Source organism: Macrobrachium nipponense, chromosome 7 (genome assembly GCF_015104395.2).
Source record: "Macrobrachium nipponense isolate FS-2020 chromosome 7, ASM1510439v2, whole genome shotgun sequence".
NCBI classification, from domain to species: Eukaryota; Metazoa; Arthropoda; class Malacostraca; order Decapoda; family Palaemonidae; genus Macrobrachium; species Macrobrachium nipponense.
In genome coordinates this window covers 112,098,670-112,112,897 of record NC_061109.1, presented here as the reverse complement: position 1 = coordinate 112,112,897, position 14,228 = coordinate 112,098,670, and the positions used below count along the sequence as shown (strand labels likewise).

At 38.4% G+C, this 14,228-nt stretch overlaps 1 protein-coding gene across 2 annotated transcripts in view; it reads right to left on the bottom strand.

The window, feature by feature from the left end:
• Positions 1 to 10,720, bottom strand: part of LOC135217079 (organic cation transporter protein-like) — a 68,430-nt gene extending 57,710 nt beyond the window's left edge. For both annotated transcript variants that reach the window (XM_064252766.1, XM_064252764.1), the window contains exon 1: positions 10,597 to 10,720. The gene's annotated coding sequence lies outside the window, so the exon portion shown is untranslated. The remainder of the gene's footprint in view (positions 1 to 10,596) is intronic.
• Positions 10,721 to 14,228: the final 3,508 nt, after the last annotated feature.

The window sequence follows — 14,228 nt, the reverse complement described above, 5'->3', positions numbered from 1 at the left end:
CTGTATACAAGCTTTCTTCAGTCACTGTTTCTTTTAGAATGATTTCTTACGGCATGCATTTGTTTAGCCAGACTGTTGCGCTCTTTCTCTCCTACATCTTGAACTTCACTCTTTTTCTCCTACATCTTGAGCTTCACAGCAACTTATTTGCATCGGAATGAGGTCTAGGACCGGTTTAAAATACATTAAACAGGGATTTTCAGTAACGCCATATTCTGATTTGCGTTGATGCAAGAATGCTAATTCAAAAGCGCATGAAAGTGTTGAGCTTAGCAACGTAATCTGCGGAAAGAGGACCTCCGAATTTGTTAGAAAAAAATTGTTACATTCAGCATAGTCATTCTTATGCTTTCTTGGCGTTGTATCTTTTAAGTAATAAATTGTTCTTGTACTACGTTCATCTTTTGAAATAGATGTTTTTTCCTTTGCTTGCGCTTGTTGCTCGTAGTTATGCTTTAGCTTAGGGCAAAATATTGTGAACGTGACTCTCATGTTGATGACAATCATTTCGTAAATCATCGACTTCCTTGTTATAGTGAAGTGCTAAGGATTCCTGCGTTCTTTTAGTTGAGGAGGTTTTTGGTTTGCTTTCGTGTTAAGCTGTGGAACGATCTTATTTTCGAGTTCTATTAATGTTTATACTCCTAATTTAAAGGACTGTCGTTACAAGGAATTGCACTTTGCATGTGTATAAATGTGACGGTAACCGCTGTGTGGTATTGTCCATGGAAACACCCTTACAAGGGAAACGGGTTAAAGCTGTATGTATACACATTTGTTTGTGGTTGTTTGTCACATATGCATACAACATGAACCGTTTCCCCACACAGTGGTCACTATCATATTTATACTTTGATTTCTGAACCATGGATGAAATCTCTCTGCAAGCAAAACTTCTATAACATCGGTCACTTCACACACCTAAATAGAGGGCTCACCAGCAACATGTCGAACCCCTGTATAGAACTGTGCCACATATGGCTATCCTCCTGGCGTCCTCAAGCATCGCGGATATCAAGCCCTTCCTTTCTAATACCTTATCCACCCTATCTATCCAACCCTTTCTGTGTCTTGCCTCTCTTGTCTGTCTTCAAACAGTTCTGAATTTACGCTTTAAGCCAGTTTATCGTTGTTCATTTTATCCACATGACCGAACTATCTCACAATTTGATATCCCATCAATTCATCTACGTTCACCTTAATGCCATTAACCATTTACATATACCCACATTTCTCACTCTATTGATTCATCTGATACCTAATACACTACGCAAAACAGTACATCCCAACTTCAGTCCCTTTTCTGTTGTTTGCATTCAGCATCCACACTTCACTTCCATAAAGGGGAGTTCGCTTATCAGATCTTTCCTTTATTCCAACTAGGCTTCTACAGACAAAGCAAGTCTCTTCCTAATGTTTTTCACACATCTTGCTACCTTTCGTGCATCACTTATTCTGTAACTGTTCTCGTCTCCCACGCTACTACAAAAATCCCAAATACTTCAGTGAATCATCTTCCTCCAATTACCTTCATAAACTTATGTTTTGTCACATTTTGTCCCACCTTTCTACTCTTTCAAACACTTTCGAATTCTCTTGAACAGTTTCTGAGGTGTCTTTTCACTATCGCCAATTGATACTGTATTATCTGTAAACATCAACTATTCCGTATTCCATGCACGACTTATTTTCTCATCCCACAACTGTGCACTTACTCCTGTTGTCCTTTCTCTAACTCTCCCATTGCTGCATCCATAAAGATACTGAGCAACTACGGGAACATGACACTCCCTTAGTCTCAACCCACTTTTAACACCAAGCCAGCCACTCTCCCGTCCACGGATTCTAAAACACACTTCAATGTAAAATTGTTCAGTAACAATAATTTATTTTTAAATTATACATCCTCATTACCCTCCACATTGCATCTCTGTCACTTCTTTATAAGTTATTTTTTTTAGGTCAATCCTGCCACATATAGCTTTTTCCCTTTCCTTTCAAGTTTGTCACATAACCGTTTCAGAGCAAAAGCTTGATTTACACGCCTTGTCTAAACCAACAATCTTCTTACCCTCTCAGTCTTTCTTTCAAAATCCTACAATACGCCTATCCTTGTGCACTAACTTCTATTATGCGCCTATAATTCTCATATTCAACTCTGTCACCTCTACTTTTATTACGCGGACCAGTTATTCCTTTCATTTACTCGTTTGGCTAGACTCAACCCAACTGCCATCTCGGTACCCCAGCATCTAACTTGTAGTCCCATTCACTCCTTGTGTCTGTCCATTCTTCAACCTCCTTAATTGCCCTTAATACAGCCTCATCTGTCACGTCCACATCCATCTCGACCTTGTATTAACCGTTATGCCGCTGGATCATTCATCTATGCCTTTCTTCCATCCTTCGCATTCAACAACTCTTCAGTAGACTCATCCATCGACCCAGGACTGCATTCACTTCAGACATTTCTCAGTTTGCATCATTATCCTCTGATATAATATTTTTATTAATCTTCTCCCCTGTATGCTGCCCTGTAGAACGTTTCATGCTGCATGAAATGCTTGTTCACCTTCTCCCCTATGCTGTCATTACTTCCTTTCTTAGTCTCATTTTCATTTTGACTGCCGTCATTGCACCCCATTCGGTGCAAGTAGGCATTACTTAAGGTTCTTTGCAGGGTCCCTTCGGCCCCTTATACTGTACCTCCGTTCATATTCTTTTTCTTCCATCTTACTGTCCATCCTCTCCTAACAATTGTTTCATAGCGCAACTGCGAGGTTTTCCTCCTGTTACACCTTTCAAACCTTTTCCTGTCAATTTCCGTTTCAGCGCTGAATGGCCTTAGTTGCCCCAGTACTTGGCATTATGCTTAAGATCTATAAATTTATAATCAATCCCCATGGAGGCGTTGTTATGTTTTATTTTCACCGACTACATGGTAGTCATGTGTTGTATCCCGTGAATGTGACTATGCGCTCTGATCGGTTGAGCGGCTGTAAAGACCGGTTTATGGTGTATTTGAGTATACGTTTTTGAAGTGTCTTCGCTCTGTCCTATCCGGTTTTGCGTGGTGGATGTAGCTGGTTGGTTTGTGTATATATATGTATATATGTGTATATTGAGCCATCTTTGTTAGTATATGCAGAGGCCAATGCTGTGAAGTTTTATTTTAGGCTTGATTCGTCTACGATTCAGCAGTTTTAAGTATGAATATGGTAGTGACTATGGCGTTGTTTTTCTCTACCCACCCCAGATAGGGTAAAACAATATATATAATTATATATATGTGTGTGAATGTATATAGCACACACACACTTATATGTACTCCCACGAACAAAAACACAAATACCTTACAACAGCCACTAATTTCTAGAACATATTTTTCCCTCCTCTTCATTTTCAAAATACGTAAAGAACGGATGACAAGAGGATGACTTGCTCGACCTACACAATCAGACAAATGATTAAACTCAACCCCTCGATTGATTATAGGGTTCCAGTGAGACTCTCGTACTATTAACGCGGAATAATTTTTTGTGCCATCTGTACAGAGGCTTATGCCAGATTTAATGATAAAAGAGCCATGTGATGCTTCTTTGGAGATGTGGGGGTTTAGTACGTCCGTTGAAATCTTTCCTTAATGTGGGCGGCAGACACAAATTGGAGAAGCAGATTTTGTATTATTTTGTCCTTATACGTTGATATTAAGAACTGCCTAGTCCATAGAATAATGCAATATATCATTATATATATATATATATATAATATATATATCTATATATAATATATATATATATATATATATATATATCTTTATTAATGGCTCTTTTTGGCTTGTTCCTTCCGAATATGTGTAGGCTACCTTATGGAACATGATGATGATAATAATTACAAAAGATAATTTCCAATAATATTCCATTCTTTCTCTTCACTCCTTCCGTTATCTCCCTAGTACTCCGTTCTTCCTTCTCCATTCTCTCTCTCTCTCGCTCTCTCTCTCTCTCTCTACCTTCTTCCTACAATCATCCGTATGGGGTGAGCGCCGTCAGTGCATTTCACCCGGTGCACTGTAGGCGTTTGCATTGCCCCTTCCGCTTCAAGTTGCACCGACTTTTTCAGAAGCCTTTTACTTTACCTCCATTTCTGCTTCCTTTCTTCGGTCAAGCTGTCCAACACCTCCAACTACTGCCTCTTAGGAATACTGTTCTTTTCTCTCAGTTCCTCCTTTAGTTATTATACTTCTTTATTTTCTGGATTTCTTCAGCTCCCTCCTTTCACTGTCTAAGGGCTGAATGTCCGGAAGTGTCCCAGTGCTTGCTTGATAGGCTGAAATATTTCATAAATCGGTCTTCCTGCGATTATTGTTTTTTTTTCTATGCCATTATCTACCTTATTCGTCTATACCGTAAATCGACATTTAAAAAAAAACGCGCTCGTTCTGAACTTAGAATCTGCAAGTTCAGTATTTCCTGTCAACGGCGACTGCATCTACGCTCTTCAGAAGCGCCTCGGTGGCGTGATCGGTATGGTCTTCACCTGCCACCTCGGTGGCCGCGAGTTCGATTCTTGGGCATTCCACTGAGGTGTTAGAGATGTGTAATTCTGGTGAAAGGGAAATTGAGTTCACCCCTTCTCGACGTGGCTCGGAAGTCACGTAAAGCCGTTGGTCCCGTTGCTGAATAACCACTGGTTCCATGCAACGTAAAAACACCATACAAACAAATAAACAAATACGCTCTTCAGAAATTCAGGAAGCTTTGCTGGTTAGTGGATTCTATCAGTGGTGTAGATTTCCCTCGTTTTCGCTCTTCCTTTTTTTTTTTCTACGATGTATACAGTCGAGCCTTACACAGCAAAAACGCGTTGATCCTCAAGATCACATTACATCAGGATGATCCAATTTCGTCAGGAGGGCTGAAATAAAACTCGAAAGTGTACTATTCTCACCTCTGCCAAAGAGGGTGAACTTCTGCTGACGTCAGATGCCTCTCTGACATGTATGAATGCCTAAAAACTGGCAAATTCAGATGCAGTTTTGGAAGTATGGGCCTTATGCTTTTATCGTAGATATTCGGTTAGTAATGGAATCAGATTTATTCAGAAAGCATGTCCAAGTAAATAGTGATTTGTTCATGCAAAGTATTTGGAGTAGTACTTGGAAGACCTTTAATTGATATCAAAGAAGCCTGAAGACAAAACGGGAGGTTCAGTGTATACGACGTAAGCCAACGGACGCTTCATAACTTTAAGTCGTAGTGGGATACTAATTTGAGTTTCTATCGCAGTTCCTTGATTGCTTACTGTATGTATTTACGTATGCATACACGCGGTTTTGTATGCTTACAGTTCTTCTTTAATAAAACGCTTTGATCGTTACGATCAACTGGCGCTTGAAACGTAAAAGTGGCCGTCCTACTGCTGCCTCAGCTCTAAGAAAAATAGTTTGAGATCCGCGAAGATGAGGTTAAGCGAGCTTTTCGAACGCAATTTGCTCACGTTCCCCTGGCAATCATGCAGTCTCTCCCTCCCCTTCCTATGGGGATGCAATCGGCAGACCGTGGGAAATGTTGTCGGACCAGTTTACCTCGGCTCTCCAGTCAACACGAGTGAGGGAGAAGAGAAGAAAAGAAAATGCGTAGAAGGGCGGTTGACATGAATGCCTATCTAAGGTAATCCGAGTCATTGTTAGTGTTGTTTTCCCCTTTAGCAGGTCCGCTGGTATGTTGGTTAGTGTTGCGGGTTCGCGTCTCCCTCAGGGTGATGGAAAATCACTGGCTCTGTCTCATGATCAGTTACTGTTGCAGTGTGGGGTCTGCGGTGGGAGGTTGAAACCAACATTCTTTGGAAGCTTGATTTTCAAGGCAATGGGCTCTGTGTGCTTGTTCCTTGTGGATAGGTTTTATCTGCTGAAATATTACTAATAATAAATAATCTAGTGTCGTCAGTGCACCTCATGCGGTGCACTGTAGGCATTACTTAAGGTTCTTGGCCGCGTGCCTTCGGCCCCTATTGCAACCCACTTCATTCCTTTTACTGTGCCTCCTTTCATATTCTTACTTCCCACCCTCTCCTAACAATTAATTCATAGTGCAACTGCTTTGAGGTTTTCCTCCTGTTACACCTTTCAAACCTTTTACATTCAATTTCCTTTTCAACGCTGAAGGACCTCATAGATCCCAGTACTTGGCCTGTGGCCTAAATACTATTATATTCAATAATAATATTCTGAGTATCCTTTCAGGTGTTTACATACTTTATCCTTGCAGGTATTTCCTGTGCCTGGTTTCTGAGCAAAACTTAAACGTGATTATAGAGAGGAAACGAAAACTAATAGAAGACTGATAACAACAGCCTAGAATTTCCGGTAGCTGATTTGTTGTATACGGTCCTGTAGAATTACATTTATATGTTAGAATTATGAACTTTACTAGTGTGATGCAATATGGAAAAATAAATGCTTTATAGTGAAATGTATACACAAAATATGTAATACATAAATTATATATATATATATATATGAATGTACTTATGTATAATTTGTATTACATATTTTGTGTATACATGTAGGTATACATAGCATATACGGCATTTACTTTTCCATATTACATCAGACTAGTAAAGTTAATCATTTTAACATATTAATGTAATTCTACAGAACCGTACAACAAATTATCTGCAGGAAATTCTATAGACTGTTGTTTTATATATTATATAATATACATATATATATATATATATATCATATATATAGATACTATATATATATTATATATATTACACATTCATATACACACATACATACATACGCTGTAAAATGGCCAGAATATGATACATCTAAACGGAAATTTATAGCGCATTTTAGTACCCAGCTCCCAAAGGTAAACCTCGAGATTTACTGAGGCGGGAAATGACACAGTGCGGTGGCCAAACTGAAAGCTTGCAATATTGCATTGGATATGGGAAGAGGATCGAAGGTAAAAGTGAAATTGGATTTGTCTGAAAAGATACGGATTTTGATTCCTAAAACTCCGATATATATTCCATGTCTGTGGAATTATAAAGGTAAATATTTAGTTAGGGAAAGCGACACATGGGTAGAGGGTTTGAGCTTACCAACTTGGGAGTAAACAAAGTTCTTTCTCTTGATTCCCAGAACTGGGGATGTTGCCTTTATGAGTGCAGTTTCTTTGTATAAGAGCTGTCATTTTCACCTGTTGCTTTGCTCATCTCTTTACTACTGTACTTTATTACGACGACTGTGTTAGTATGATAGTTTTGCCACGTGGTACGAAGGCCAACAAATGGTGCGGCTGATTACTATGGAATACACCAGCCTTGTTTTAACCGGTTAAATTTGTATAAGCGCTTCATTCTAGGTCTGATTTTAGAAAGTAAAAGATGCCGATCGTCTACAAAAAAAATATTTTGGTAATTATGCATTTTATAAAACTAATATTTGAAAAGTGGCGAGGGTATCTTAATGATGGGCAGATTACCGACAGCATAAACTGGCGTAGAATATTCTTTGGCGCTTGGCATCCGAATTATATATGAACGAATGGCTGAAGGAATGAATATTCGTTAATGAGTCGACAAAACAGAGAAAAATTGGAAGTACATGAGCCACGGATCAATACAGGATTTGAGCATCGAGGTAGTCATGGACATGATGCTTTCAAGTTAGTCTTAAAAATCCCCGAACAAGATAACAGAAAATGGCCAGATAGAACCGATAACAAGTTACAAAAGGCCCCCCGTAGTGGGATATCGCCGTCAGTGCACCTCATTCGGTGCAATGTAGGCATTAATCAAGGTTCTTTGCAGCGTCCCTTCGGCCCCAAGCTGCAATCCCTTTCGTTCCTTTTACTGTACCTCAGTTCGTATTCTCTGCTAACAATTGTTTCATAGTGCAACTGCTTTGAGGTTTTCCTCTTGTTACACCTTTCAAACCTTTTATTGTCAATTTCCGTTTCACCGCTGAATGGCCTTAGTTGGCCAAGTGCTGGGCATAATGCCAGAAACCCTTATAAATGAAAAAATCAGTTACTGAAGGCCTGATACTGAAAACAAAGAACAGTGCTTGACCTTGCGTATATACACAAGTTTTAATGTCTGAGCAATATAGAACAAAATTCTAACAGAATGGCATGAAAACAGACAGTACATGTACAGGAGGTGGAAGGATGTTTTTTCTTTATCGATGAAATATATGTTGCAGGTGAGTTCTAATTCAGTTTTTTTTTTTATACATAAAAGCAGTATCCCTGTGAATCTAGTGTTTACACCTCGGGCCTGTGAAACGGTAAACTGAATACTCTAACCAGCTTAGGCCTAAAACAGAGGAAGGTAAGGAGTTTTTCAATGGTAACGTTTATATTTAGGACTTCGCATTTCGGCACAATTTTTAACCCTTTTCTGTTATGCACCAAGATGTGTAGTTTACCCCTACCTCAAATCTGGAATCTCTCTATTTATTTACTTTTTTATGAGTGTTATAACCCTATTTTGTTCCGAGTGTTATAACCCTCCTACTCTTTCAAACAGCGCCTCAGTGGCGTGGTTGGTTTGGTGTTTGCCTCTCACCTCGGTGGTCGCGGGTTCGATTCCCGGTCCATTGAGGAGTGAGAGATGTGTATTTCTGGTGATAGAAGTTCACTCTCGACGTGGTTCGGAAGTCACGTAAAGCCGTTGGTCCCGTTGCTGAATAACCACTGGTTCCATGCAACGTAAAAGCACCATACAAACAAAATCCTACTCTTTCAAGGTGGGTCTATCTCTTAAGGCGTAGGTATTCACTAAAAGCTTGTTGCAGTGTTCCTGCGGCCCCGAGATGCACCTTCTCTAACGATGATTCAGTTGCAACCAGGGTGTTCTCTCAGCTCCACATTTAGAGCCTTGTAGTTCATTTGATTTATTTTCTAGGTCTGTGTCTTGCTGTCCAACCACTCCCGCTCCCTGCTGTCAATGTCTTTAACGTTGAATGGCACAGGTTGCTCAAGGGCTTGTTTTTTTTTTTTTTTTTTTTTTTTAGCTTAAATACTATAATTCCAAACCAGTTGCTTCTTGGTTTTTACATTAAATCCCATCATCAATCCAAACCAGTTGCCTCTTGGTTTTTTAGCTTAAATTCTATAAATCCACACCAGTTGCTTCTTGTTTTTTCGGCTTAAATTCTATAAATCCAAACCAGTTGCTTCTTGGCTTTTTTAGCTTAAAATCTATAACTCTAAACCATTTGCTTCTTGGCTTTTTTAGCTTAAATTCTATAACTCCAAACCATTTGCTTCTTGGTTTGTTTTACCTTAAATTCCATAAATCCAAACCAGTTGCTTCTTGGCTTTTTTAGCTTAAAATCTATAACTCTAAACCATTTGCTTCTTGGTTTTCTACCTTAATTTCTATAAATCCAAACCACTCTAAATCGATTGAGTGACTCGAACTTATTTGAAATATTGGTCAGCGTAGCCTTTCTTCTCCACGGATATTTGGTTGTGGTTAAGGCATTCTACTTTGGTGAACTGAAAGTCTGTAAAGATTTGTTTTTGAACGTCTGGAAGCAATGGTATCCGATCACATAAGGTATGAAATCATATTCTGAACGACCATACCTTTGGCCGAATCCGAGCATTGCCCAGATAGGTAACCTGAGCATTGATGGGACTGAAAGTTTTTCAGTAAGATCCTTTTCTCACCCACTGGTTTTCTGGCGACGTAGCGGTCAATATTTTCGTTGTGGGAGTAAGAATCATTCAGTACGTTATTTTTATTCTCCTTCTTCTTTCTGAATAAATTACGACGAACTGAACGTTACATTAGTTTTACCTTTGTAAATGCTATATATGGAGCTACGCACATGTTTTATAAAGTTTCCTGTAAAGTAAGTGGTTAATGTTCTAATACGTTGGATAAATCGTGATCCCGTTAAGTCATAATCCATGCTGGTCATTTCCAATATAGCAGACTGGACCTGCATCCCTTAGTAAAATAATATGCAGCATAAAACTTAGACGAGTTTAAAATCTATTCTAAAGGGCATTACAAGTACCACACTGGACACTGTAAGCGCACACATACACACACTTTATATGTGTAAGCGCTGAATGGCCTCTGCTGTCCCAGGGCTTGGTGTTGCACCTAAGCTTAATAAAACCAACCAACACTTTATGTGTGTGAGCGTCTGTATTTCTGTTTGTGTGTGTGTAGCAGAAAGAAATAAATGCAACCAGCTGTCTATTCGTGTATGTGGAGTAGACAAAAAATATGTAACTAGCTGTCTGTTTGTGTATGTGTAGTGAACAAAATGTGTAACCAGCTGTCTGTTTGTGAATGTGTAGTAGACAAAATATGTAACCAGTTGTCTGCTTTGTGTATATGTAATAGATAAAGAATTAACCAGCTGTCCACTTTGTGTAGGTATGTGTAGTAACTAAAAATGTAACTAACTGTCTGCTTTGTGTATGCGTAGTAACTAAGAAAATGTAACCAGCTATCTGTTTGTGTATGTGTAGCACACAAACAATTATAAACCAGTGTGACACGAATGTTCTGAATAGACAATTACGAAAGAAACTAAAACGTCAAAAAACACTCAACTCAGAATTCCGTTGACTGATTTGGCAGGACCTTGGTGACGCTGTTGAAGACACCTCAGTATATACAATGAGGAGCGAGGAGATCGACAGATGCATAACACTGACGAGTGAGGAAGCCTACGACCTCACTCCCTCTCTGTTACGGTTGGTTCGGGCCGAACCGGTTTCAAACAGAGGCGGCGGCTCTCTTCCAAGTTGTAAGTGTGCGTCCTTTTTATTTTTTTATTATTTTATTTTTATCTTCCAGAGCTCTGCACCTTCTCTGTGATTTTTTAATAAATATTATTGTCTTTTTTTTCCACTGTTGTTTCGCACTTGGTAAGTTATCGTTGCTTTCATTTTATGAGGTCACGTGGAGTAAACTTGTATCTTCCCCACTTTATTTGATATTTATATATTTTCAGTCATTTTCATAACTGAACAGTGTCTATAAGAGCTAAATTATTTGGAGATATTTTGTATCTTGGATATTTCGCTTCAATTCAGAATATTGAATTGCAGAAAAGAAGTATATCGATGTAAAACTCGAAGGTTTAAAAAACAAGAAGGATTATATTTTCCGTTTCTGAACATTCAACTCAAAAACGAATAATTTTTAACCGGTTTTAAAGAACCAATGAAAATGTTCAACGTACCGTTTTCCCGGTTCAGACACTCCTCTTTTAAGAGGCAAAGAACTACAAGATTCCATTAGGTTGTATTGACGTGGACATGAAAAAGAGAGAGAGAGAGGGAGAACAACAAATACTTCCAGAACGTGTTCCAAACTCTTCCCCCTTCATCCCCCCCCCCCCCCCCGCCCCTATCCTCCCCTTTTTCCAGTAGGCTTGGCATAATTCATTTACGGTTTACAAGACCATCGTTTTTATTTAAACTACTGAAACTAATGACAATTTTCAATTTTTGGCTTTTTGTTCCTTTGTTTTGTTTGTGCTGTGGTTTATTGGCTTTTGTTGGTAAGCGTAAGCATTTATTAAATGTCTTGTTGAGTTTAGAGTTTATTATAGTAAACATTTTTCGGTTTATAGCTCAGGCTTTCGGTCATTTAGGGAGTGACTTATATTTCGTATTATTCTTTCTAACTCTGCAACTACTGAGTTGGCGGGCCTATGCGTCGTGCCGTTTAGATACACATATCTACCTCGTTGGAAGTCTCAGTGAAGAACCCATCGTCGACAGTATATTTAGGAGGAAGCTGTTGCTTAAGGGATATGGGTCCGTTTGCATCGTGGGTTAAATAGTATTATCCCGGTATGTATCCACCTTTGTCACCTACTCGTCGTAGGTGGTAGTACTGAACACGGCGGGAGCCCCTTGGGACGCCGTGTTTCGTACTATAGTAGATTCACATCAACCGTGCATCTGATGTCTAGGCCAATCCCTTACGACGCTCCTGATTGTCTGTTGATAAGCCAATCGCAGGGCTGGAAACTCAATCTCTCTCGAGAGAGTTCACACAGGCAGGATGTATGTTCCACCCCTCCTGAGGGATACGTCTTTCAAAAGTATCCCTCAGGACAGGTTTAACATAAATCCTGTCTATGTGAAATCTCTCGAGAGACTGAAAGTTTTCAGCCTTGTGATTGCCTTATCAACAGCCAATCAGGAGCGTCGTAAGGGATTGGCCTAGACATCAGATGCACGGTTGATGTGAATCTACTATAGTACTGAGTTTGGCGGGAGCCCTTTGGGATGGCGTGTTTAGTACTAGCCCCTCCGGGATCAAAGTCTTATATACACCCATTTCTATATTGTTTGGTCCACGAATTATATCAGTAAACGATATCTTCTTGCGACCCTCTACTTTACTTGGCATGAGTTTACCTTGGACTCTGACAAAGGTGGAGACATACAGGGTTAGTACCGGTTAACGGTAACCTTACGCTCCCCAAATTGAAAAGAAAATAGATATAATGAATATAAGTGAAACCTGGTATTCCCAAGAGACTGGGAATGATGATCAAATAAAAGGGTTCCAAACTTATAGATCAGATAGAAAAAATAGGAATCAAGGGGGAACCGCAATATATGGGAAAGACAAAAAAACAAGGAAAAATATATGAGAAATATAGTAACTCAGAATGTGAACTAATAGCGGTAGAATTTGAATCTGAAAAATTAATGAACATAGTAATATATAGACCTCCTAATACTAAAGAGTTTGACTTAATAATTGAAAAATTGGATGATATATGTAGAAATCACAAGGACTGGACTATTCTCCTATCTGGAGACTTCAACTTTCCTTTCGTAGAATGGAAAGAACGAATAGGAGATTGTGGTTGTACTTATACATATAAAAAAGAGAGTAATAGTAGTGCAGAAGATAAGAGGCAAATCGAAAAGCTATTAGATATGCTACTAGAATACAACATTCAACAAATAAATCACCTGCCAACAAGAAAGGAAAATACTTTAGACCTAGTATTTGTGAACGAGATGAATTATGTTAAAGAAATAATAGTTTATAATGCGAGTATTTCAGACCATAATGTCATAGAATTAACAGTATTCAAAGCAAGTGAAAACAGAGATAAGCAAGAAATGAAAAAGTGGGAAGGATATGGAAAATACAACTTCTACAGTAAAAATATAAAATGGTCAGAAATAAATGAAGAATTAAATAAAGATTGGGATAATATTTTCGTAAGTGATGACATAAGGGTAAATACGGAGATATTATATAAAATATTAGAGAAAATAGTGGATAAATATATACCGAAGAAGAAAAGTAAACATCAGTCATGCATACCAAGAGACAGAAGGATCTTGTTCCAGAAAATCAGAAAGTGGAAAAAAGGTCTTGCAAAAGAAAAAGAAAAAAATGCATGGAAAATTATAGAACTAAAAAGTAAGATAGAAAATGCAGAACAAAAGATTATACAATCAAAAGAAAATGAAAAACGGGACTTGGAAGAAAAAACCCTAATAAATATCAAGCAAAACCCCAAACTATTATACACATACGCGAAAAAGATGAATAAAAGAAGAATAGAAATAGGCCCTCTAAGAATTGAAGGGAGATTAACGAATGAAAAAAAGGAAATTTGCAACATACTGGCAGAACGATATAAGAGAGAATTCACCCCTAGAATAGATAATGAAGATAATGATATAGAAGTAAGGGACGAAAATAGTGAATATTTAGCTGACATAGAAATTAATGAAGCTGATATTGTGCAGGCAATTAATGAAATTAAAATTGGAGCTGCTGCAGGGCCTGATGGAGTTCCTGCTATTTTGTTATAGAAAGTAGTTCATTCTATCACAAAGCCACTTGCAATATTATTAAGACAAAGTGTAGATACAGGCAAGATTTATGATGAGCACAAATTAGCATATATCACCCCTACTTTCAAAAGTGGATCAAGACTAGAGGCAAGTAATTATAGGCCTGTGAGTCTAACATCACATATTATGAAAGTGTATGAAAGGGTAATGAAGAAAAATATTATGAAACATTTAATAAAAAATAATTTGTTTAATATAGGACAACACGGTTTCGTACCCGGAAAAAGTACACAAACCCAACTGTTAGTCCACCGTGAGAACATATTCAAAAATATGAAAAGCGGAAATGAAACAGATGTGGTTTATCTAGACTTTGCAAAAGCTTTTGACAAAGTAGACCAT